Source organism: Mus pahari, chromosome 17 (genome assembly GCF_900095145.1).
Source record: "Mus pahari chromosome 17, PAHARI_EIJ_v1.1, whole genome shotgun sequence".
In the NCBI taxonomy this organism is placed as follows: Eukaryota; Metazoa; Chordata; class Mammalia; order Rodentia; family Muridae; genus Mus; species Mus pahari.
Window position 1 is genome coordinate 63553615 of NC_034606.1, and position 22764 is coordinate 63576378.

The window sequence follows — 22764 nt, forward strand, 5'->3', positions numbered from 1 at the left end:
CTTGTGTGGCAAGCACATTACTTCTGAATGAGCCATCGCCCCAACCCCTTCCGTGCACTGTGATAAATATATTATTATATTTATTTAAATGAATCTCAACCAAGCACTAACTCCTGTCAACTACGTTAGAAGATTGTCCTAATAATACTTGCAGAAGTGAGCAAGAAGGCAGCGTATTGCTCACCGAATGTTTGCAGCTGCCTTTGACTTTAAACATTGTATTCGTTTTCTAGTGCAGTTACTTTTCTATTGCTGTGAAAAAGCACCCGGACCAAAAGTAACATGGAAGAAAGGGTTTAGCTGTAGAGGGAGGATCCCTAATAGTCGGGAGGCAAGCAGCAGGCATATGGCAGAAACTGAGGCTTAAGTGTCTTATCTTCACCCTCAAAAGGAAGCAGAGCAAAGAAAGTGGGTCAAGGCTTGAAGCCCAGGGACTTCCTCCAACAAGGTCATACCCTTAGAGTATACCCAAACAGTGCCAAGGCCAAAAGTCTTCACTCACTGGGGATCAGGGTTCAAATACCTGAGCTGGTGGGAGATATTGATCATTCCAACCACCACAAATATGTAAATTCAAACGCTAGCCAAGCTTCCAGACTCCTGAGCGCTGGCTCTTGGTGTGCTGAATCAGCTGTGCAGCTTAAAGGTTCCTGTCTTCTTCACCAGAGCTAATTCAATAGCTCTTCTCCTATTCAGCCAATAGGATTCTTTTAGAAATAGCAGTTTACCCTCTTGGAAACTGTGCAGTTTTGGTGTAAGTGGTATGGGTATGTTATTTCTAAACTCTGGTAATTCTTTTATTTATTTATTTATTTATTTATCTATCTATCTATCTATCTATTTATTTATTTATTATATGTAAGTACACTGTAGCTGTCTTCAGACACTCCAGAAGAGGACATCAGATCTTGTTACAGATGGTTGTGAGCCACCATGTGGTTGCTGGGATTTGAACTTGGGACCTTCGGAAGAGCAGTCGGGTGCTCTTACCCACTGAGCCATCTCACCAGCCCAACTCTGATAATTCTTACATAAACTGAAAACTGCCCCCTTTATGATAATAATCCCAAAGATACAACTCCCAATAGTGCCTGGTTTGAGGGCTTCTTTGTTTTATATTCCTTTACTTATGTGTGTGTGTGTGTGTGTGTGTGTGTGTGTGTGTGTGTGAGAGAGAGAGAGAGAGAGAGAGAGAGAGAGAGAGAGANGAGAGAGAGAGAGAGAGAGAGAGAGAGAGAGAGAGAGAGAGAACACAGCAGAAGTCAGAGGACAGCTTCAGGGTTAGTCCTCTCTCTGCCCTCTGGGCCTCAGGGCTCAAACTGAGTTTTAGGGTTAGATAGAGAATTTCTTTACCTGCTAAGCCACATCCCAGGTCCTGTGTCTTTCTTTGAGACAGGGTTTCATGTAGTCCAGGCTAGTCTTGACCTAGTTTTCCTCCTGTCTCTACATCCCAAATGCTTGGATTATAGACACGAGTCATTGCTTCAGGCTTACAAGGATATTTAGAAAAACAACAACAACAACAACACACCTCTTCATCTTTTTTTATTTTTTTGGTTTTTTTTTTTTTTTTCATCTTCTTTTAGATTTAAAAAAATTGAGTAAGAATTGAACCCAGGTCCTCAGGAAGAGCAGCCAGTGACCTTAACCACGGAACCATCCCTCCTGCCCCTAAACTTGAATTAAAAATGAAACACATTTATTTAATTAATATGTGGAGTATCATGTGTGTGCCACAGCATCCATGTTGAGCTCAGAGAACAGCTTGTGGGAGCTGCCTTTCTCCTTTTACCACGTGGATCCAGGGATAATCAGGCTCTGTGGTAAGCCCCTCTACCTGCGGATCCACCTCGGTAGCTCTCCCCTCCCACGAACTTAAGCACTGATTATGGATGCACAAAAGCTAAAAGATCGGAAAAGGCTGCAGGTTTTTTTTTTTTTTTTAATTTCTGGCTTCTATAAACAGCAAATTATTCCAGGATGTACACTGAAAGAGATGTAGAGGTTCACCTGAGCTCCGCTTGTAAGATTGTCTCTGTATTTAGTATATTTAATAAAGGACTCCACTGTCTTTTTTAAAACAAACAAACAAACAAACAAACAAAAACGTTTTCTGTATTTTAGATTCCTAAGAGGGGCAGCACTTTCATTTCTCTTGTTGCTAAGCAACAAACAGTGCAGTTGCTAGGAGACGGACTAGCAAGGTTGGGGTAATTCTTAATCCAGTCACCACCCTTCATGTCATCTGACTTTAGAGCTTCAGGAAAAAGAAAAAATGTGTCCAATAAAGCATAGTGTAGCGAGAGATGGGAGCCGGTGTTCAGGGAATGAAGTACCGCAGCTAGTAAGGATTGAGGGGAAGGGTGTGTGGGCTCGGCAAGGAGAGGCCCTTACACAATATACTCACATTAGTCATGGAAAGATTTCAACTGCCCTGCTGAATCTGATCATCTGCATGCATCTATCTGACCTTATCTGAAAGACAAATTAGGGAATAAACTCTGAGACAGAATCTTCCAGTTGCCCTTCCTAAATGTATACAGGAGAGTGGGAATCGATAGCAATGCTCACAGAAGACGGACAATTACAAAAATGTTTAAGATTACTTAAAATTCCCAAGTCTGGAGGCTATGGGTGCAGCCCAGCTCATAAACTTTGTGACTGGCTCCATCCGCAGCACCAGGTAAAACAGACCTGGTGGCAGGCACTGTGGGCAGAGGGAGGAGCTGAAATACAAGGTCTTCCTCTGACACAGACTGAGCTTGAAGCTTGCCTGGGAAACACATGGCTCAGAGAGAGAGATGGAACCCACATTCCATCCCTGAACCCCATATACGGGAGTAATATAACTTCTGTATGAGCTGTGGCATGTGTGCATATGTAAAAATATATAAAAATAAATATAACTGCCTGAGACAGATTACAATAGAAAAATATGGCAGAATTGAGAAGAAATTAGAACATGTGTTCTTGACCAAAATTAGAAGCAAAATGGTCAGACAGACTAGGGTGCAGCTTTCCTGCTACACATACATATATACATACATACATACAAACATACATACAAACATACATACATACATACGTACATAAATGCAAAATCTACTCTGGAAACTGCAGAGATGTTCAGTGGTTGGAGCATTAGCTGCTTTCCGGAGGACCTGAGTCCAGTTTCTAGCATCCACACATGATGACTTACAACTCCATGATCTCATGGGCTTCTACCAGCCTCCATGGACATGCAAAATATGTGGTATACACTCACACATGCATACACATAAATACAAATACAAATAAATATTAAAACATGAAATAAAGCCAGGCCTGGTGGCACAGGCCTTTAATCCCAGCACTCGGGAGGCAGAGGCAGGCGGATTTCTGAGTTCGAGGCTAGCCTGGTCTACAAAGTGAGTTCCAGGACAGCCAGGGCTATACAGATAAACCGTGTCTCGAAAAACCAAAAAAAAAAAAAAAAAAAAGAAAGAAAGCTAAATTCTTTAATCCGAGCATTCTGGAGGCAGAGGCAGGGGGATGTTTGTGAGTTCAAGGCCAGCCTGTTCTACAGAGCAAATTCCAGGACAGCCTGAGCAACACGGAGAATCCCTGCCTGGAAAAAGCAAACAACAACAACAACAATAATAATAAAAACCAAACAAGGAGGCTGGAGAGATGGCTCAGCAGGTATGAGCACCCGACTGCTCTCCCGAAGGTCCAGAGTTCAAATCCCAGCAACCACATGGTGGCTCACAACCATCTGTAACAAGATCTGACGTCCTCTTCTGGAGTGTCTGAAGACAGTGTACTTACATATAGTAAATAAATAAATCTTTAAAAACAAACAAACAAACAAAACTCAACAGTATAAAAATGTCCCCTACCCCCCAACATATACAAACAAATACGGAGTTCATTTTGTGTTAGTCATTCCTGGGCATGAAGCATGTCCTGGAGTGTGGTTCATATACCCAGTGACACTCTATTGGAGAAAACTGATTTTCCCTTTGCAAGCAGGTATTAATTGTAAATAGCTTCTTGGTCACGGATGAGATCCTGTGTGCACTTCTCTCTGTGCTAGAACCCTGTGTAGCAGGAACCTGTGCATGCTGCCACCACCTCTGTGAGTTTGATGTCCAGCAGTCCTGCTGTGTCTGGAAGACGATTTCCTTGCAGAAAGCCTTTGTGCTCTGTCTCTGATGTGTCTGAAACAAGAAACCCAGTGCCAGGCTTCACAGAGTCCTGTGAAAAGCTGAGTCTTTTGGGCTCCTTGGTAGCTACTGCTGATGGTAGCTGCTGTTACCAGCAACTTGGAAGCTCCCAGGCTATAATGCAAGGCAGTCTGGAGCCTGTGGTTTGCCTAAACGCCAAGCCAGTGCCCGGGGTACCACAGATAAAAATCATGGCAAAACATCCAGGTTCCGTTAGTCTCCAGTGATTTTATGATGAGCAGTCTGTCCTGTTTTCAGCGAAAGTCAGTCTAAAATGGCTGCTCCACAGAAATGACCACACGAATGCCAGTTTTCATGGCTGAGCACTAGGAAGATGCTAGGGAATAGATTAGTTGAGATAACATGCATGTTCTGGTGTTGCCAGCTTTAACTACAAGCATGTAAAGAGTCTGAACACTGACGTGCACACATACACACAGATGACAATATCACTAACAGTATAAATAAATATAATGGAGGAAAGAAAAGGGAACTAGTATGTGTTGGGGGCTCAGGTGGTAGTAAATTGCTTGCCTGTTGAGCACAGTAAACTGTTGGGATGGGGCATATGCCTGTAATTCCAGCTCTTGGAAGCTGGAGACAGGAGACTGGGAAAATTAAGGTCATTCTTTTTCTAACCGTGAGTTCAAGACCAGCCTATATTAAAAAACAAACAAACAAAACAAACAAACAACAACAACAAAACCCTCAACTTGAGACCAGGAGACAGAAAGATTTTTGCAAGTTCAAGGCCAGCCTGGGCTAGGTAGAGAGTACTAAGTCAGTCAGGCCTGCAATGACTTAGCCAGACCATGTCATACAACAAAAATAGAAAAATCTGAGCCAAGAAATAGAGACAAGGACTCAATCCCAAGGGTAGTGACGCATTCCTTTAATCCCAGCACTTGGGAGGCAGAGGCAGGCAGATCTCTGTGAGTTTGAGGCCAACCTTATCTACAGAGTGAGTTCCAGGACAGCCAGGAGAAACCCTGTCCAAAAAAATAAAAAAGAGCCAGGCATGGTGGTGCACACCTTTAATCCCAGCACTTGGGAGGCAGAGGCAGGCGGATTTCTGAGTTCGAGGCCAGCCTGATCTACAGAGTGAGTTCCAGGACAGCCAGGGCTATAGAGAGAAACCCTGTCTCGAAAAACAAACAAAAAAAACCCCAACCAGCCAACCAATCAAACAAACAAAAACTCCACCCACCTGCCCCTGCCTGTAGGACAACAGAAGAAAGCATCAGATCCCCTGGAACAGTAGCTAGAGATCATTGTAGGCTGCCACACCATTGCTGGGTATAAAATCCAGTACAACTTCGAGAGCTGTCTGTCCAGCACCCCAATCCCCTTTAGATACCACCTTTAAGATCTACATGTATTTATTTATTGGGGGGGGGGTCCCCTGTGGCATAGGTACAGAGGGACACCTTTAGGGAGTCAGTTTTCTCCTAAGGATTGAATTCAAGTCTGTCAAGCTTGGTGAGAAGTGACTTTTCCTGAGTTATCTCAAGGACTTAATAGTTCTTTCATCCTAAATTCACTGTAGAATCTGGCACTTGACACAGCCTGTAATCCCAGCCCTCGGGCAATGGAGGTAGACTGGCCAGAAGTCCAAGACTCATCCTAAACTACATCCTGAGTTCAAGGCCAGCCTGAGATACTTAAGACTGTATCTGAAAAGCTGAGTATGAGCTGGAGAGATGTCCAGTTGGGAAAGGGGTGGCCACGAAAGCCCAAGGGCCTGGGTTTGGATACACAGTGTATTCAGAGGAGCTGGGTGTGGTAGATCCAGTACACAAGCCCAGCACTGGAGAGTTAAGACTTGGGTTCCTAATGCTCATTAGCCAAATCCACCAAAACCAGGTTCAGTGAGAAATTCTGTCTCCAGAATAAAACAAAACAAAACAAACAAAAAAGCACCAGGGGCAACAATAGCAAAAACTCTAAATATAGTAAATGATGAAACAAACTCATAAAGAGATTCACATTTAGGGCTAAGGACATAGCTCATTTGGTAGAATGCTTGCCCAGTATGCATGAGGCACTTTAAAATGCAGGTGCTGGGAGTGGTGACCCATGCTAGCCTTTAATCCCAACACTCCAGAGGCAGAGGTGGGTGTATCTCTGAATTCAAGACCAGCCTGGTCTATATAGTAAGTTCCAGGACAGCCAGGGCTCTCTCTCTCTCTCTCTTTCTTTAAAATTTTATTTATTTTTTTCAAGACTGGGTCTCACTATGTAGCCCTGGCCTCCTAGAACTCCCTGTGTAGCCTAGGTTGGCCTCAAAGTCACAGAGATCTGCCTACCTCTGCTTCCCAAGTGCTGAGTTTAAAGGTGTGCAACACTACACTGGGTTTAGAAAACCTGTTAAGAAACAAAACAAAACAAAAACAACAAATAAACAAAATCCAAAAATAAACAAACAAAAAACCCAAAAGATCCCTTACCACCAAGACATAAAAACAAACAAAAACAAAAATAACTCCGGTGTTCCACATATCCTTTATAATCCAACGCTCAGGTGCTCTGGGAGGTAGGACGGGCGAGTCAAAAGGAAGGACATCCTTGGCTGCACAGTAAGCCTGAGGTCTGGCTGAGATGTATGGAAGCACACGGTACCATGTCGAACACACACAAAAAGTGTGTGCATGTCTGTGTGCGTGTAAGTATAGTAACAGCCAGGACCGAGGTGGTGTGTGTCTATAATCCACGTTACTCAGGCTGAGACGGGAAGACCAGCAGTTTGAGACTGGCCTTTGTTGGGGATCTTGTTCTCTTTCTCCACCGTGTGGGTTCTGGCTGTGGAACCCAGATCATCAGGCTTCATGGCCAAAGCCTTTACCCACCCTTGCCTCATTTTTGGTTTTGGTCAGGATCTTATGTCATGTAGCTCAGGAAGGCTTCAAACTCCTTAAGAAGCAGGGGCTGGCTTTCAGATGTCTGTTCTTCCAATTTCCACCTCCCATTTGCTGACGTTAAAGGCGGTTGTCAGCGTGCCCTGCTAGTAATCTCTATAGGAACCAAGCCAACCTCTCTGCTGATGCTTGCTCTGGCCCCTTCGGGCCTTTCCCAACCTGTGGAATGCAAGAGGGGAAACCCCTGCTTGGTCTTGTTTTGTTTTGTTTTAAGGCCCCAGGACACAGGCTGCCTGTGTGAACTGGGTGACCAACCAGCTGAAATGACTCACTTTTGCAGAATTCAGCAGACACCTTTGCCTGGACCGTTGGCGGCAGTAGAAAAAACCCTCCTGCTTGACCTCATTCTGCAGATTGCTGGGAAGTGGAGTTATGCTCCTCTCAGACCGTAACTAAAGGCCTGGTGTTCCAGGGGGTTTCCTGTCAGCAATGCCGGTTCTGTTTGGACTGCAATTCTAGTTGGCTGGTTTCTTGTTTGGTCAAATAGGAACTCTGTTTTGCTGAATTGGCACTCCCTGACAGTCTAGTGCTTTTACCTTCATGTGACATTGTACCAGTGAAGGGCCTTCCCTTCTGCTCAGGGAACCAGTTCTTCTTTCCTCTACTGAACTCCCTCTCCACAGGGCAAACATGGAGGGCTGGACAGCTTTAACAAGGCAATCAGCATAATGTACAGAAGGCTGGTGGTCTCAAAACCTGAAGGGGCTGTAACTTCAAACTTTAAACAATGTCGGTTGGAAAAGACGAAAAGGAACAAATTCTTGGTGGGCATTTGAAAGGTGTTTTCTAAAGCGGCAGGGGTGGTTCTTTTTCAACCTGGGGTGAGGGGCATGGATGAAACTCTCCTAGAAAACAGGTGCAAAGGCGGCGGTCGTCTTTGCTGGAAGCACAAAGAGCAGCTTAATGTTGCAAGGGAGGCTGGATGGATGCCAGGAGACATCCCAGGGGAGGGTGCTGCCAAGCAACAGACAGGCAGAGAGCTGACGGAGCTCTTTTCTTAATGCTGTCTGCTGGCTCCGAAGTTCTATCAGAGAACTGCATCGAAAGGCTCAGTATGCTTTGAAACAATCATGGCGACTCTTGAGCAATCTGAAGTCTGAGAATCTAAGAAGCAGACTAGAGAGATGGCGAATCCATCAGCTCTCTGCGGAGTGGCTCTCTTCGGCTCGGGTGGGACACTCCTTGAGACAGCTCCACAGGGTCAGACATTCAGTGTCACCACCCTGTCTGTGCCTTTGATGTGGCCAGTTTGAATCTAAGTGTCTCCTAAATGCTTCCCAGACACTTCTTGGAGAGGAGGGGAAGGTATAAAGAGTTCACCCTTTCAGCTGGCAAAGGTAGGGTTAACGATGCTTTTGTACCAGCAGAGGCTAGGGTAGGTGGGCAGGCAGGTCAGGGAAGAGGGTTTGAGATGTTTCCAAACTGTCTGCGGTCAACTTACTAAAGAGAAATCTTAAACCAGAAAAGTAAAATGCACAGAGGCAGAACCTGGTATCGACAGAGCCGGGCCTGTTGGCTCCTCAGCTGGCAATGCACGCACTACAGCGTTTTAAGAGGGTTGGATGGGGTTGGAGAGATGGTTCAGTAGTTAAGAGCGCTGACTGCTCTTCCAGAGGTCCCGAGTTCAATTCCCAGCAACCATATAATCGATGTCTCCCCCACCCTAAAACCACACATCAATTCTGTTTTTCAATCACCTCTCTTAGGTTTTTTTTTTTTTTTGGTTTTTTTGAGACAGGGTTTCTCTGTATAGCCCTGGCTGTCCTGGAACTCACTCTGTAGACCAGGCTGGCCTCGAACTCAGAAATCTGCCTGCCTCTGCCTCCCAAGTGCTGGGATTAAAGGCGTGCACCACCACGCCGGGCTTCTCTCTTAGTTTTTAATCTTTCCTTCGCAAATATGGTATTTTAGTGTACTAGACAGTGGACGTAGGCATGGTGAGGGGGTGTCTGGAGCAGGTAGCATCCTACAGACATTCTTTAAACAATTCACTTTCAGCAATCTTTCACGACAGGCTGTGTTCTCTGCACAGGCTTGATGGCCTTCTTGGTGGCATCCACTGCCGCATGAACCTGCTGCTCAGCAGTAATTTGTCTTCTCCATAGCAACCGAGTCCCAAGGCTTTTTTACTAGGATGCAATCCAGGGACCCCATGAGACGCAAAGCGTCAGCTCTTCAAAGCAAGCCGGTCGATGGCGTTTAAAGCAGTAAGGAGAGGGCTGTGGTAATTGGTATGATATAAAATGTAATAACAGGATGTGTCTGGAGCTTGGCCTTGTGCCTTTAATTACCTCCTCCTCACCTTTCTTTCTTTCTTTTTTTTTTTTTTTTTGGGGGGGGGGGTTTCGAGACAGGGTTTCTCTGTGTAGCCTTGGCTGTCCTGGAACCACTCTGTAGACAAGGCTGCTCTCGAACACAGAGATCCGCCTGCCTCTGCTTCCCAATTGCTGGGATTAAAGGCGTCTGTCACCATGCCAGACCTTCTCCTCGCCTTTCTTATCTTCTTCCACTCTCCTAGACACACTGTCTCCTCCGCCGCCGCCAAGCAGTTGCCGCAGGAACGGGTTTGTTCTTTGAAAACATGCACTCAAAAAGAGAAAACCACGCAAATGAGAACATTTTTATTAAAATGTTTATTTATTTGCTCTCTTAGTTAGAGTTTCTATTGCTGTAGTGGAACACCGTGACCGAGAGGCACAGTGGGGAGGAAAGGGTTTATTTGGTTTACACTTTCATACTGCTGTTCATCACTGAAGGAAGTCAGGACAGGAACTCAAACAGGGCAGAAACCTGGAGGCAGGAGCTGATGCAGAGGCCATGGAGGGGTACGACTTACTGGCTTGCTCAGCCTGCTTTCTTATAGAACCCAAGACTACCAGCCCAGGGACGGCCCCACCCACAATGGGTTGGATCCCCACCCCCCTTGGTCACTAATTGAGAAAATGCCCTCCAGTTCAACCTCATGGAGGCCTTTCCTCAACTGACGCTCCTTCTACTCTGATGACTCTTACTTGTGTCAAGTTGTCACATAAAACTAGCCAGTACATTTTTTTTTTTTGCTTGTTTTTGTTTGTTATATTTGTTTTTAAGACAGAGTCTTGCCGGGCAGTGGTGGTGCACACCTTTAATCCCAGCACTCCGGAGGCAGAGGCAGGCAGATTTCCGAGTTCGAGGCCAGCCTGGTCTACAGAGCGAGTTTCAGGACCAGGCTGGCCTGAAATTTTTATTTCTGTATTAATTTTGGGTATTAGGACTTAGACAAGAGAAGGTGAGCCATTTGCTTGATGGCATAAGATAGCTCTGTGAAACAGACAGGACAGAGGGCTATAGTCAAGTTCTAGACCTTATGGCTTAAAGAAGTATAAATTATGGTCCATACACTCAATAAATCCAGCTGAAGGGAACATGACTAATGTGCACTTTTAGCAGTCCGGTCAATTACATAATGTAAGCATATATAATTAAGTGCTAAATGCTTCAGGGGTCTGGAGATTGTGGAGGCAGGGACTAGGCAAGCAAGATCTTGGAGCTGAGCGTTGGATGATGTCTGAGGTGCTCATGTGGAGAGGAATGAGCAGGCCCTTGTCCTAGAGGATAAAGCAGCCCTCCTGCCACAACCAAGTGGAGCTGATGGCACTGGCCAGACCAGCTTTGAAGGCCTTTAAAGTAAGGCAGAGTTTAAGCTTACAGCTTAACAAGAAAACAGTCATTAAAGGCCCTGGATCAATCCAGCCGCCTGACAAAAGGATGTTTAAAGAGGATGTGTTCGGTTGCTAGTTCTGGTGGCTCAGATCTGTAATCCTAGCACTCAAGAGGCTGACCCTAGGGGATTGCTGCAAATCGAAGGCCAGCCTGAGCCACATGGTGAGGTAAAGGAAAGGCCCCTGAAGAAGAGATGACACCTGAGCTGGGCTCTGACACAATTGGCCTTCTTTGCAAAAGCCGTCATCCTGGCGAAGGCGCTGAGTCCGGTGAGAGGATCCAGCATGCCAGGCTGAGCTCAGGAAGAGCAATCTGTTGATGAGGCCCAGGAAGAGGAGAAAAGATACCTAAATACCGACAACTGGGTTCAGGGAGACAGCCGGGCCAAAGAGTGCTGATTTCAGAGACACGTTGAGGAATGAAGTAAATGGAAAAGATTATTTTATTTATTTATTGCAATGTGTGTGTGTTTGGGGGGTGTTGTACAGGCAGGTGCATACCAAGGTGCACAGGTAGAGGTTAGAGGACAACTGTTCCCAGAGTCTTTTTTTTTTTTTTGGTTTTTTCGAGACAGGGTTTCTCCTTGTAGCCCTGGCTGTCCTCGAACCCACTCTGTTTGCAGACCAGGCTGGCCTCGAACTCAGAAATCCACCTGCCTCTGCCTCCCGAGTGCTGGGATTAAAGGCGTGCACCACCACGCCCGGCTAGTTTTTAACCTTCTGAAGCACGTGTCTCTCACTCTTTAGTTAGAGGCAGGCATGGTGGTGCAGGTCTATCCTCCCCTCCTTCCAGAGGCAGAGGCAAGAGGAACATAGCAAGTGTGTGGCTAGCCTGGTCTACTATTAAGTTCCAGGCCAGGGATACACAAGACTGACTCTTGTCTCAAAAGAAAACAAACAAACAAAAACACAAAATGTTGGCAGCAAAGCTGTGCACGTGGCATCTGCTGACATTCGAACTGTTTGGTAGATAGAGAGAGGGAAAGGGTCATTTGAGCCTAGATGTTCAAAAACATAACACAGTGAGACTCTAACCTAAAGAAGAAAAAGATAGCCGAGCAATGGTGGTGCATACCTTTAATCCCAGCACTCGGGAGGCAGAGGCAGGCGGATTTCTGAGTTCGACGCCAGCCTGGTCTACAGAGTGAGTTCCAGGACAGCCAGGGCTACACAGAGAAACGCTGTCTCGAAAAACAAAACAAACAAGATGAAGGAGAAGCAGCAGCAGCAGCAGCAGCAGCAGCAGCAGCAGCAGCAGCAGCAGCAGCAGCAGAAGAAGAAGAAGAAGAAGAAGAAGAAGAAGAAGAAGAAGAAGAAGAAGAAGAAGAAGGAGAAGAAGAAGAAACAGAGTTAGGCTTGCATGGTCTCTTTCAGTCTTTGCCTTGGAGCTTGTTTCTTCCTATCAAGGTCCCTAACCCATGGTCCACTTTACCATCAGAATGTACTAAAATGGAGTTTGGTGGGGCCTGCAAGATGGCTCCTCAGATAAAGGCACTTGCCAGCAAACCTGATGACCCAAGTTCATTCTCTAGGGCTCACACCTGCAGGAGAGAACAGACTTCCTCAGGCTGTTCTGTGCCCCCCCCATCCCCGTGTGCTGTGCATACCCCATACAAAGAAGCAGACATGACGTCTAGGGCCTCCAGAGAGGGCTCTTCCAGAAGACCTGGGTCTGGTTCCCAGCACCCAAACTGCTGCTCTCAGCCCTCAAACTCCAGTTTCAGGGGACCCAATGCCTGTTCTTTCTTTCCTTAAAAAAAGGGGGGGGGGCTGGTGAGATTGGCTCAGCAGTTAAGAGCGCCGACTGCTCTTCCAAAAGTCCTGAGTTCAAATCCCAGCAACCACATGGTGGCTCNCAACCATCCGTATGAAATCTGTATGCCCTCTTCTGGAGTGTCTGAAGACAGCTCTACAGTGTACTTACATATAATAAATAAATAAATATTTTTTTTAAAAAAATATTTTTACGTTTATGGGTGTTTTGCCTGCATGTAGTCCGTGCTCTGTGTGACGTTGTGCCTATGGGATGTCAGACCTCTCAGACCTGGAGTTGCCATGTGGGTTTAGTTCCCAGGGCCCACAGGATGGTTCGTATCAGTCCTGTCCCAGGGACCTGACGCTCCCCTCTGGCCTCCTCAGGAACTGGACATACAAATGGTGCACATACATACATGAGGGCAAAGCACTCATTCCCATAAATTAACAGTAAAAGAACCTATATCCAGACCTCGTGCTCGTGCTCGGAGCTATACCATCCAAGGGTCCGCTGCAGTCCGTGCAGGTCTTCGGACGCAAGAAGACCGCCAGAGCTGTGGCCCATTGCAAGCCGGGAAATGGGCTCATCAAGGTGAACGGACGTCCGCTGGAGATGATCGAGCCGCGCACGCTGCAGTACAAGTTACTGGAGCCTGTTTTGCTTCTGGGCAAGGAGCGATTTGCTGGTGTGGATATCCGGGTCTGTGTGAAGGGTGGTGGTCATGTGGCCCAAATTTATGCCATCCGACAGTTCATCTCAAAGGCCCTGGTGGCTTATTACCAAAAATATGTGGATGAAGCCTCTAAGAAGGAGATGAAAGATATCCTCATCCAGTATGATCGGACCCTGCTTGTAGCTGACCCACGTCGCTGCGAATCCAAAACGTTTGGAGATCCTGGTGCCCGTGCCCCATACCAGAAATCCTACCGATAAGCCCATCTCAAGGATCAGGGTTTACCTTTGTAATAAACATCCTAGAATTTAAAAACAAAAAAAACAAAAAAAAACCCCTGTATCCAGGTGTAGTGGCGACACAGACCTCTAATGCCTGCAGAGGCAGGTGGATCTCTGTGAGTTCCAGGTCAGCCTTGTCTGGTTTATAGAGCTCTGTAGTGAGAACCTGTTTTGAAAACAAAACAAGGGGGCTGGTGAGGTGGCTCAGAGGTTAAGAGTGCCTACTGCTCTTCCAGAGGTCCTGAGTTCAAATCCCAGCAACCACATGGTGGCTCACAACCATCTGTAACAAAATCTGATGCTCTCTTCTGGAGTCTCTGAAGACAGCTACAGTGTACTTACATGTAATAAATAAATATTTTTTTAAAAAAAGAAAACAAAGCAAAACAAACAAACAAAAAAAAACCAAAAACAATCCCCCCTCCAAACCCCCAACCATATCAACCAAACAACCCGCAGTTTGGATCATGTTACTTCTGTACCAATGCAGATTCCTTTGTCTTTTTTGTATTTCCAGGGAGCTCCCCTCTGATTGAGGCTTCTTTAAACTATGCATTAAAACTCTCCCCCTACAGGCTCACACTCTGTGTCTCTCTGTCTCTGTCTCTGTCTCTGAAACCTACAGCTCAGACTGGCTTCATTATGTAGAGAATGTTGGCTTTTTCTTTTTCTTTTTCTTTTTCTTTTTCTTTTGTTTTTTCTTTCTTTCTTTCTTTCTTTCTTTCTTTCTTTCTTTCTTTCTTTCTTTCTTTCTTTCTTTCTTTCTTTCTCCATTCTGTTCTAAACCCCACCCCACAGTTACCTGGCAACAGCTAGGTAGACCTGGCCCACTATAAAAGAGGCTGCTTGCCCCCTCCTCCCTCTCTTGCCTCTTGCTCTCTTGCTCCCCCTCTCTCCCCATTCCCTCCCCCCAAACTCCCCCTGCCCCCTGGGCACATGGTCATGGTCACCCTCTATTTCTCTACTCTCTCTGCCTTTCTCTGCCTCTACTACCCTCTTAACCTCCCTCCCATGCCCTGAATAAACCCTATTCTATACTACACTATCCTGTGGCTGGTCCCTCAGGGGTAAGGGATGCCTTGACATGCTTCCGTAGAGACACCACCTTCCCCCATACCTCACCACACCCCTATAGAACATATTGTTATACCTCTTTATCTTTTTATAAACACATCACTTTCTTTTTTTCTTTTTTGATACAGGGTCTCACTATGTAGCTCTGGCTGGCCTAGAACTCACTCTGTAGACCAGGCTGGCCTAGAACTCAGAGAGATCCTCCTGCCTCTACCTCCCAAGTGCTGGGATTCCATATGGTGTCACTGTGCCTAGCAATTCCCCCCTGCCCCCAACATATACTTTTGGGTTTTCTTTTTGTTTGTTTGTCTGTCTGTTGTTCTTTGGAGACAGGGTCTCCTGTAGCCCAGGCCGGCCTCAAACTTTCTATACAGCTAAGGATCATCTTGAAGGTCAGCTTCTAGGATGAAGTGCTGGGAGTACAGACAGGGATTCCCATCCCAGGCTACTGGCAGATCCTCAGCTACAAGTCATGCATCCTCCCCCCCCCCCCATTCCACTGTGGGAAAAGAACATCTATCTCCCATGGCTTGGCTACACTATCACCTCCTCTGTGATCTTTATATTACCTCTTGAGACTCAAGCAAGGAAAATTCACCACTCCTCATTCCATCATGGCTCCCCTAGTGGGGGCTCCTCTGCACAGAGGCATTTTCTCCCCTGGCTCCTGGCTCCTCTGAAGCTCCGCTCAGTGATTCAGATCTTCACTGGAGTCAGTTTCGGGGGAGCTTGAAGCTTGGGGGGCCTTGGAGCTCGGAGCTCAGTGACCGTGAGCTTTAGAAGACTCTCATAGGACACCTTAAATTGGTTTACATCAGAACCTGGCAAGCCGCCTGTCTCAAGAACTTTCTAATAGTCTTCAGGCCAAGGTCAAGGCCAGGGCCACTCCCAAGCCTGTTGTCCCAAAGAGTCCACTGCTGTTTGATGAGTCAGCATCTGCTGTAGGAATACCCCCTGCAAGAGACTAGCTCTGACAATCCCGTCCTCCACTGAGAATTCCTTCTGTGGGAAAGAATGGTTTCCCTGACTCATGTGGTTTTTTTATCAAGGACGGGAGGGAGGGTCAGTGAGGGGGAGCTATGGTAGTGCCAAAGAATCAGCAGGCTCTTTTTCAGGGTCATGAGTTAGTGGCTGACACTCGTGTGCTTGCTAGATCCACTCTTTTAACCTCCCTCCCAAACAAAGGTATGAGATTAGATGATCGCATATAGATATATTTGAATGAGATCATATATCTGAATAAGGTCATCTAAACTAATACGACGTAACATTAGTTTGTGTGTGTGTGTGTGTGTGTGTGTGTATGTGTGTGGTGAGGTCATGGTGTCATGGTGTTACACACTCCCAGTTCTTGGGAACAGAAACAGGTGGATCTCAGTGATGCAGCTCAGCAGGGAAGGGAACTGATGCCAAAACCTGATAGCCTGAGGTCAGTCCGGACACTGATTCTCATACCTGTGCCCCTCCTCCACGAATATATAATGAATGTAATTTTAAAATTTAAAAAAGAAAAAAAAAGACTGCTGGAGGCAGAGGCAGGATGATTACCACAAATTTAGGTCTAGCCTGGTCTATATAGTAAGTTCCAAGACAGCCAGGGCTATATGGCTAGACTGGGTACACTGGACATCACAGGAGGAAAAGTGCTTGACTAGTGCCTGCAGTCCCTAGGTTAGACCCTTAGCATTGAGCCTGAGATATAGGAGGGCCTGAAGAAACACAGAAAGGAAGAAAGGAAAGAAAGGAAGGGGGAAGGGAGGTCAGGGGGGAAGGGGAAGGGAAGAGGGGAAGGGAGGGCAGGGAGGGCAGGGGAAGGGGAGTGTTCCCACCTACCTACCCTCTTTTTGAAGCTTGCAGAAAAAACAAAGGTCACAAGTGTTACAGACAAAATCACAGTGTTACAAAGGTTATAGTGAGCGGGGCGTGGTGGCGCACGCCTTTAATCCCAGCACTTGGGAGGCAGAGGCAGGAGGATTTCTGAGTTCGAGGCCAGCCTGGTCTACAAAGTGAGTTCCAGGACAGCCAGGGCTACACAGAGAAACCCTGTCTCGAAAAACCAAAAAAAAAAAACAAAAAACAAAAAAAACAAAACAAAGGTTATAGTGTTAATATGAACAATCTAGAGTGTCGCTTAACAGTTCTCCCATAGCCTACCGAGGTGGTCAGCTTCTCAGTATCGAGGATAAGAAAAGTCAGACTGTCAGGAGCTTTTACAGAAAGAGCCAGAGACGAAGGAAGGCAAGGAACAGATTGGAAGCTGCTGGTGTGTATTTCTGTCATCTGTTGACTAGGACAAGGGGCTCTACTCCCACCGGCACAGTGACAAGGTCAGCCCCAACTCTTCTCTGTGTGCTTGGCAACAGCCAGTCAAGCCAGAAAGCAATCTGTCAAATCTAATTAGAGTAGAAGAAACTGAACAATGGGTGCCCGGCTCTGAGCTGACAGTCCCGGTTGGTTAAGGATGGGAGGACCTCAGAGGGATGTGGTTCCCGTGCTTGGGAACAGGTCCTTCAGACCAATCCTTTCCTTCCCTCAGAGTGTAAAACGTCTCTAACTGGATTCTTATCTACTGTACCACAAAGCTTCAGGTCTCTTCGCTTTTTAAAATTCATGTACATCCAACAAAGGCAGGAGAGAGCTGGGGTCTGTTCCGAAGGTGAGGCTGAAACAGAAGAAGGTTACGTCATGTGTAACCTTGGATGTGGCACTGTGTGTATGCTGATCACCATGGGGCTGTGTGTGTGCTGTTGACCACAGGGGTTTGTGCATGCTGCTATTGCTGTTAATGTTATGAGTGGGTTCTCATTTCTTTTCTTGTGTTAAGTTATACCAGTGACATTAGCATTTCTCTTTCTTTGAAATCCTCTTACATACAAGGCTTATGGTTTCATTGGTGAAATTTCACAAGCGTCTTAAGTTTTATTGGGGTCATGAATAAACACACTGTAAGATGCAAAACTATTTATGTTTTTGATTTGTAATTTAAATGGCCTCTCTGATCTGGGTGATTGATCTCTCACATCAAAAATTGGATTTCTCAAAAAAAAAAAAAGGATTTCACAGGGAAGAGAGATGCATGTTTTTTAAATCTGGTTATAGATGAATCAGACTATTAATGCTTAAAAAGATACATTTGCACAATGAAAAGTTTCAAATCAGTGAAGCCTCTCTGTCAAGCTATTATACCAAATTCCAATGCTTTATTTGTTTAACTTGGCATTGGTGTAAACCTTTAGTAATGAACAAATGTTCTCAGAGTGGGACATTTAATTATCTTAAAGGTAAAATTAAAGATATGGTGAAGTGGAAGGGCTGGGGTTCACATGTTCCTGTGGTCTGAGTTATCGTCCATTTATTCTCTCATTTAATCCTCACACCACTTTCTGAAACCTGTCTCTTTCTAGTCTCTCCTCTTGGTAAATAAGGAAATTAGTCCAACAACACAAAGAAACACAGTCAACACCTCCCCTCCCCTGTCCAGGCTGGTCCGGTTCCAAGAGCCACAATGTGATAACCTTTTTGGTAGAAGCAAGAAATATTAAATATCAAAAAACATCGAATTCACGATGAAATGTTAAGCCGACATCTGTCTGTCTCTATGGACACAGTGGCTTTAGCCTGGTGTGTTCATGCCACTCCCTTTACAGCAAGGGGGAAATCTTTATTTTCTTTTTCTTTTTTTAAATGTTTATTAGATTTATTTATTCTGATCTTTTATTTTCTGACATCTCTGCCCCACCCAGTTCTTTGTCCCCTTTCTCTTATATACCCATTATGTTAATAAACTATCTTATAAAATGTCACTACTCTGTCACTTCAAGCCAGGCCTCAGCCCAGAGAGCCAATGTTACCAACATTTCTCCTTCGGTCTTCACGGATGTATGTGTATAGTGTGTCATTGTTTTGTGTGACTTTTAAAAACAGAAACGGCGCCATGCTGTTTTTTCTGCTTGACTAGTCAGTCCTTTGCCCGGCTGTGCCCGGTGGAGATCCTTTTAAATGTTTCTGCTCTTCTTCCCAGCTGATGTGTCGCCAGCATCAGAACCACTTTCCCTTGTTTTCACTCAGCCCGGCGCTTGCCTCTTGAAATGACTTCACGGCACAAGCCAACATCTCTGGGTTTGTATTCACGGGCGGGCGGGTTGAAACAGGCACTCGCTTTATGGCTGACTGGAGTGTCACTAACAACACAGAGGAACGGGGAGAAGCAGGCGCCCCATAGCAGCACTGTGAGCACAGAGACCCAGCGCAGGCGCGCTGTGTTCTCACCGTTTATCATTAGTCCCCTGCCTCTGGGTAGTTAACTCCCACTCTCCAGTCCTTTATTCCTTACACCTGAGGTATTAGTAGCCGACTCACAAAGGCGATGTTGTAAAGACGAAGTGAGGTAGCCCGAGATCGAATCGCAAACCTGGTGTACTGAGCACTTTCACTTCTCGGGAATGGTCTTTCAGAGGAAGCACTTCACTGTGGCTCGAAGAAGGGTGGTTAAAGAATGGAGCTATGGGTGTGGTTGGGGTAGCCAGGAAAGTCCCGGAGGACAGACAGGGGGATGCACAGCTGTGATCCAAACCCTCGGGAGACTGAAGAAGCCAGTCTGTCCGACACTGGGAGGCTCAGTCCAAAACAAAACAATAACAAAACTAAATTAAAGGCACTGGAGAATGCCAGCTGGGACGACTTGATTAGCGGTGCTTCTTGTGTGAGTGAGGTTTGTCACATATAAAATAGGGTGATAGTGACATCTGGTCTTTTCCAAGTGCAGCCCCCTTTAACCCCTAGAGCCGCACCTGTGATGCGGCCTGAGTTTCTAAATGAGATAATCTATGAATGGAAAGCACTTAGGGTATTTTTGGAGTAAATGATGTATGTGTTATTATACTGTGCCGACAGTGTGGCCTAAACTTGGGATGAGCTCGCATTCGCTGTCTCTTTTAATGCTTTTCTTAGTCGCTTTGTTTCTTTTGAGATGACCTTCAAGGATGGGGGTGGGGGGACTGTTTTAAACTCCTGAATTTCCTACTTCTGCCTCCTGAGTGCTGGGATAACCAGCACACCTGGTTAATACAGCACACCTGGCTAATACTCACAAATTCCCTGGATATCTGCTGCATTTCTAAAGCCTCGTCATATGTGTGGGAGATATGAAGTGCAAAACAGAGATCTTGTCCCCAAAAGCACTTATGATTTTTAAATTGAGGTTCTTTAAAATATGAGGTAACATATTTTGGGGATTTCAAACCCCGAGATTAAAAGCTTTGCTAATGTCCACTGTAGGGGTAGCTGCCATCAACTAACACAAGGCAGAATTATGAATATTCACAATTTGTGAATATTTTTCAAATTATGAAAAATTGTATCAACATTTTTCTTTACTTACAAAGGTAAAGAGAAGCCCGTGACATCTGCGTATTTGTTCTAGCTGGGCCTCGAATGTGAAGGGTCTCTGGGAGAACTGTCTGAGGGCTGGGGCAACTGCGGGCAGCCAGCCTCCTGCTGCGTAGCTCTCATAGAAGCACACAAATATTCCATTGTTCTAAACACAATACAATCGGATACTTAGCAGGCAGATGGAATTTAGTGGGAACTAAAACACACGAGCAATGAGCAGGACTACACAGGAAACAAGCCCGATTTGGGGGCGAGTTTCCAACAAATAAGCCTGTGTTGTTTCTAAAATGTCTGCCTAGCCCTCCTGGCTCAGAGAGCTTTCTCTAACCCACAGAGCCTGATTTTAGGGTGGGTGAGTGTGAACTCATCCCAACCAGCCCCAAACTGAAATTCCAATTCAACAAAAAGACGACTTCAGCTGTCAAGAGCTGAAGCCACTCGTGAATTTTGGTCTGAGGATCAGTTAGACAGCAGATGGGCCAAGTGTTTGTAGAATGTGACCAAGGCCTGAGGCCTGAGCCAATCCCCTTGGCCTCAGTTCCTGGCTTAGCACAGAGCAGAGCAGTTCGGAATGCTTTTCTTTTAAAGGGACAACATTAAAATATCCTTTTGGTTTTGTGTGGTATTTATGGACTTGAGGTATTAGGGATTGAATTCGGGGTGGCACACACTGCATACGCCCTACCATTTTTTTTCTTCTTGTTTTGTTAACAGGGTTTTACCTTGTAGCCAGGGTGGCCTGGAACATGACACCCTCCTACGTTGGCCACCAGAGTGAGAGGGACAGGTATGTCTCACCATGCCCAAGTTAAATTACTTTACTAAGAAAACCAACTAGTAGTGTGAAAAGGGAGTATTGCTAAGAAAGCCCCTTTTACACTGACGAGATTTCTCTTCTTCCTTCCCTCCTCCTTCTCTCCAACCCCAGTCTCCCAGAGGGTTTCTTTGTGTAGCCCTGGTAGGTCTTGATTCCTGGCCTTTGCCTCCTGACACTGAAGAGATTTCCTAGCAGACAAATGTCTTTTATGGTGTGTGATAGGTTAATTCTCTGCTGCCTGTGAAGTGAGCCAATTCAAGCCAGATTAGATTATACTAAAGGCAGGTTTATGAGGGCAGACTCACTGAGGCCAAGGGAGTTAACATGGGGGGAGAAGAAGGGAGAAAGGGAGTGGGGGAAAGGGGGAAGAGAGAGAGAGAGAGAGAGAGAGAGAGAGAGAGAGAGAGAGAGAGAGAGAGATCTGAATTATATAGAGAAGAACCCCTGGGGGAAGGGCAGCCCAGCCCCTGGGCTGAAGAGTTCAGGTCAGGGTTGGGGTCAGGGTATGCCAGGTAGGAACTGAGGGATGCTGGCAGAATCTGGAGGACAGGTCTGCTTTGATGGGTAAAATATGCAGCTCAATGCCTTGTCCCTGGGTCTGAAACTGAACAGTGTGTAGTTGTTGATTTAAACAGTTGGACACTAGCAACACCACTACTGTAAGGTGTTTAGGTTCATGAACTAATGCCTTAGCGCCTTTATATTCCAAAGAGCTGGTCAAGGAAAATGATAATTTGGTCAAGACAGAGAGAGTTCTCTCCTCACCCATGTTACAGGTTAGCAGAAAAGACGAAATGAAAAGCCAAGAAATCCGAGTGAGGACTATAACCTTGAGAACGTTAACCAGCGTTTTCCTGAGGAGCAGGTTTGATTATCCCATTTGTCTTTAGGGAGTCCATTTGTGTGAAGTTTGGGCCAAGGATGTGGGACCATAAAGATCTTGAGCAGCAACACAACAAGAATAAAGGAAGATGGACACCTAACACTTTCAGTCTAGTGGGCCAATGACCTGGCTCTGCAACTACCTGCAGAAAGGGTTCACCCCTAAAGAGATAGTTAGAATAATTATCCATTTAATGAGATACTGTGCCTTCCCTGCCCAGAATTCCCACACCCCAGCAGGTCACCACACGTGCCTTTCTTTTAGGATCTTAGAAACCATGTAACTTTTCCTTTGTTCTATCTTGGCTGCAAGTGGCTGCCCGCTGCTACTGTGTCTGACCTCCACCGTCAGATTAGCTCAGATTAGCTTGAATGGGATGGGATTGTTTTTTCTTTTTCTCTTCTCCAGTCCCCTCTGGGAAGCTACTGAGATTTCCAGCTTCTCTGCCTGACCCTGATTTAGTTTTAACTTCTAATACAATTGTCCTCCATCTCCTGTTTGCATCCATTCCTAAAGTATTTTCTTAAGGAGACTAAGAACCCCCAAGAGGGGACAACAATTTCCCCAGGACTGGCAAGATGGTTCACTGAGGCAAAGTACCCACTGAGCAAGCCTGAGAACTGCAGTCTGATACCCAGTGATGTGTTTATAAAGAGATAAAGAGAGAAGGGGGGGGGGTATGTTCCATAGGGATGTGGTGAGGTACAGGGGAAGGGAATGTCTCAGCAGGCCCATGCAGAGGCATCCCTTCCCCTTGAAGGACCAGCCACAGGATGGTATAGAACAGAGTTTATTCAGAGCATGGGGAGGGGAGTTAAGAGGGTAGTAGAATAGTTGGCAGAGGTGGTGCACACCTTTAATCCCAGCACTTGGGCGGCAGAGGCAGGCGGATTTCTGAGTTGAGGCCAGCCTGGTCTACAGAGTGAGTTCCAGGACAGCCAGGGCTACACAGAGAAACCCTGTTTTGGAGAAGAAAAAAAAAGAGGGTAGTAGGGGCAGAGAGAGAGAAAGAGAGAGAGAGAGAGAGAGAGAGAGAGAGAGAGAGAGAGAGAGAGAAGAAGAAGAAGA

At 45.9% G+C, this 22764-nt stretch overlaps 1 pseudogene across 1 annotated transcript; it reads left to right on the forward strand.

The window, feature by feature from the left end:
- The first annotated feature begins 12847 nt into the window (after positions 1–12847).
- Positions 12848–13549, forward strand: LOC110335270 (annotated as a pseudogene). Its single transcript, XR_003845454.1, has 2 exons — positions 12848–12878; positions 13047–13549. The product of XR_003845454.1 is annotated as a 40S ribosomal protein S16 pseudogene (transcript).
- Positions 13550–22764: the final 9215 nt, after the last annotated feature.